Source organism: Acinonyx jubatus, chromosome D4 (assembly GCF_027475565.1).
Source record: "Acinonyx jubatus isolate Ajub_Pintada_27869175 chromosome D4, VMU_Ajub_asm_v1.0, whole genome shotgun sequence".
In the NCBI taxonomy this organism is placed as follows: domain Eukaryota; kingdom Metazoa; phylum Chordata; class Mammalia; order Carnivora; family Felidae; genus Acinonyx; species Acinonyx jubatus.
In genome coordinates, this window is record NC_069391.1 from 63,004,000 (window position 1) to 63,007,492 (window position 3,493).

Below are 3,493 nucleotides of genomic sequence, written 5' to 3' on the forward strand. Positions count from 1 at the left end.
AAAGAATGGAATAAAGAGAATGACCAACTTAACCAATGTGAACTTGAGGCTGTAATGTGCGAATATCACAATGATTCAGCAAAAAGACATCATGACCTGTAAATACCACACAGAGGACTGGCAAAAACTGCAACAACTTCAGAGTGGTAGCTGGAAGCGGCACTAATGCCTTAAATTTTGATCACATCTCTCAATTAAGCTGAGAGCCTGATCAAAAGGGGGCTATTGTTAAGAAAAGAGACAAAGGCTCCCAATGGAGTCAGTTGTGCTAAGCCTGTTTTACCAAACCAAGACTTAAATACACAGTTTCAACTGGTCCTAGGAAGTAAGTCTTAAACCAGTCAATCTAGAATTACTTGGTCAACTCTAGTGAGGTAACCCTCCTCATAGACTTCTACAGCCCCCTACAGAAGGTGACTTGACACAAACAATCCCCTCTTGGCTACTAACTTTGCCTTTTACCTATAAAAGTCTTTCTTTTCTACAGCTCTTCAGAATTCCTTTCTGCTAGATGGGATGCTGCCTGACTCATGAATCACTGAATAAAATCAATAAGATCTTTTAAAGTTTACCCAGATGAATTTTTAAAAACACTATCAGAAGAGGCCTACATTTTTAACAGTTGTAAAGATTACTGTGATAATACAGTATCCTGAGATCGGTTTTAGTATTCTTCAGAGTTAATATCCACTGTGGGATGTTGATGATGTCTGTGGTAGAACAAGACATCAGGAATGTAATCCACGCACTTCAGCTTCCTAGTTGCATGAAAAGGGAGCCAAACAAGCAGATCTTGCATGACCTCAGTTCTGTTCCTGGAATCACCCTCTGGTTCACTTCACACATTCCTGGCATGTCTTTCATTCTCTTGTGGCAGAGAGCAAGTGGAGTTGCCCATTTACTGTTGATGAAGAGTAGTTTTTAGAAACAGAAAGTCAGTGTCCTGATTCTGAATAATTTATCTTGCACCCTGGGGCATGTTAAACAGTAACTATTAGTTGGTACTTAATCTTTTGGATCTTACTCAATCCATAATTTGAGTGCCCATGATGGACATTATCACTTTTTCTTTTTATTATCTTTCAAGTATAAAATGGTTGTGTTAGATTTCCCTTCCAGAAGTATATGGTGCAGTCATTTGGCATTAAATTGTGAAAACAAAATGTTTATTACGTGAAATGAGAAGTGAACTTCCAGCTTTCCACATCAACTATTTATTAAAATATCAAATTAGTTTTAACCCCTAAAACCTGAAGGTTTTAAATGTGAGAAAGAGTTCTTAGAAATGTGGGAGCCCCATTTTTCAGTGCCTTCTTCTTTTGGTTCAGCAGACTCAAGTATAATCCATATGCAGTTTTTTTTTTTCCAATTTGTTATTTTTGAGATAGAAAGAGAGCATGAGTGGGGAAGGGGCAGAGAGAGAGGGAGACAACAGAATCCTTAGCAAGTTCCAGGCTCTGAGCTGTCAGGACAGAGCCCGCTTGGGGGCTCAAACCCACCCACCAACTACGAGATCATGACCTCAGCCAAAATCGGATGCTTAGCTGACTGAGCCACCCAGGCACCCCCATAGGCAGTTTTTAGGGCCAGAAAACCCGGCCTCTTTTAGTTATTGAGGTATGTGACCGTGGACATATTTCCTCATCTGTAAAATGGTTATAGTAATATCTACCTTACAGAATTGTTGACTGTAGTAGAATGTAAGTAAATCATCTATCCATATTGTTGTATATCAGTAGACATATGATATTATTGTAGTAGGCCTTCAGGAAATGGTAGCTATATACAATTTTATTTATTAAGATACTGTTACTTGATTCAAAGTGCAAAAGATACAAAGAGTTACATCTTTTGAAAAATTTTCACTTCTTTTTCTCAGCCACATAATTCCCCTGGTTGGAGTCAAATATATCAATTTCTGGTGTATCTTGCTAGAGATTATTTTGTATATCTAAAATTTATAGCAAAATATATAGCAAAAATTTATACTTTCCTCACCTTTTTATTTTTTGCTAGAATGAAATAGAATTCATAGAATAGTTTTCTATGAATAGTTTTCTATTCATAGAATAGAATAGTTTTCTTACCACTTAAAATGTATCTTAGAAGTTGTTCATATAGGTTAAATTTCTTTTTAAACAGTTGTGGCTAAATTAATTTAGGCATAGCTGTGTGTATTTGTGTGTGTGTATGTGTGCATGTCTTATACACACATCTATTATATAGGCGTGTTCCAATTTAATTACCAACTCTAACCCTAACTACTGGATATTCATTCATTCATTCAACAAATAGTGAAGGCCTAGCATGAGTCACGCTGGGCCCCGGCAATGCATCAAAGAACAAAACAGACACACAGTCACTTCTTTCACATTCTAGTTAATAATATGAGGCTGGACATTCCATTTTTGCCCCATCCTTTGCTGCATGGTGCTTTTGAGCCCCCACTGGCGCTCATGGGTGTCAGATTAACCCGGTCGTCCTGCATCCCTCTGGTGCAGGGTGGGATCCCTGAGCAAGAGCGGGCAGACAGAGGAGTCAGGAATGACCGGAAAACTCCCGAGAGCCCGGAGCTCCACGCCCATCCAGACGCGGGAATGGAGGTAGGCCCCGGGAAGGGGGGGAAGCAGGGAAAAGGGGCGGGGGTCCTCGGTCCCGGGTGTGAGTACACAGGCCTACGTTCCTGTCCCCTCCGCACTGAGAGCACATAGGGACTTCGAAGACCACCGTCTTAACTACCCCAGTTATAGAGGGGAAACGGAGGCCCGGGAAGGCGAAGGCCAGGGCTGATGCCCACCTCAGCCTGAGGGCGGGGAGTTAGGGGGTGCAGACAGGGTCAGCGAATCCAGCAACTGGACAGGCAGAGCCGGCTAAGAAACTAGGCACCTCTGGACGTCTACTAGAGACCTGCAGTAGGAAGGCCTGGGTCCCGCAGAGCGGGTGGCGGGAGCCGGGGGCGGGGCGGGCGGCGGGGGACCAAGCCCTTTAAACTCCCAGCGCGCGGGAACCGCGGCCCAACAGCCTTAGGCGGGTGGGGCTGACGGGCGGGGCCGGCGGGCGCGCGCCCCCGTGGGCCAACGACCGCCCCCCGTCCCGGCCTCATCCCCTCGCCGAAGCCTCTCCAATGCGTACCTCTCTGGCCTCCCGCCCCGCGCGCCTCCGACCCTGACAACCCGCGCAGAGGGATGACGGGGGCCGGGGCTCCTGGCGGGTGTGTCTGGGCGAGTGCCGTTGTCGCGCGCTCCCCCGGAGTTTCGAACGCAGTTGGCCCTCGAGGCAGAAAAAAAATACGAGAACGGCGGCCAATGGCGTGGCAGAAAGGACCCGCGCGCAGGCCCGGCTCCGCCCCCCTCGGCTAGAAAGAAGTCCAGGCCCGGCCATTGGCTCGCGCGACCTGTCACTCGCCGCTGCGGCCAGCGGGCAGGGGCCTCGCAGTGATTGGTTCCGCCCAGGCGCGAAATGTAACGCGGGAAAAGCCGGAGCAGTGACCCAG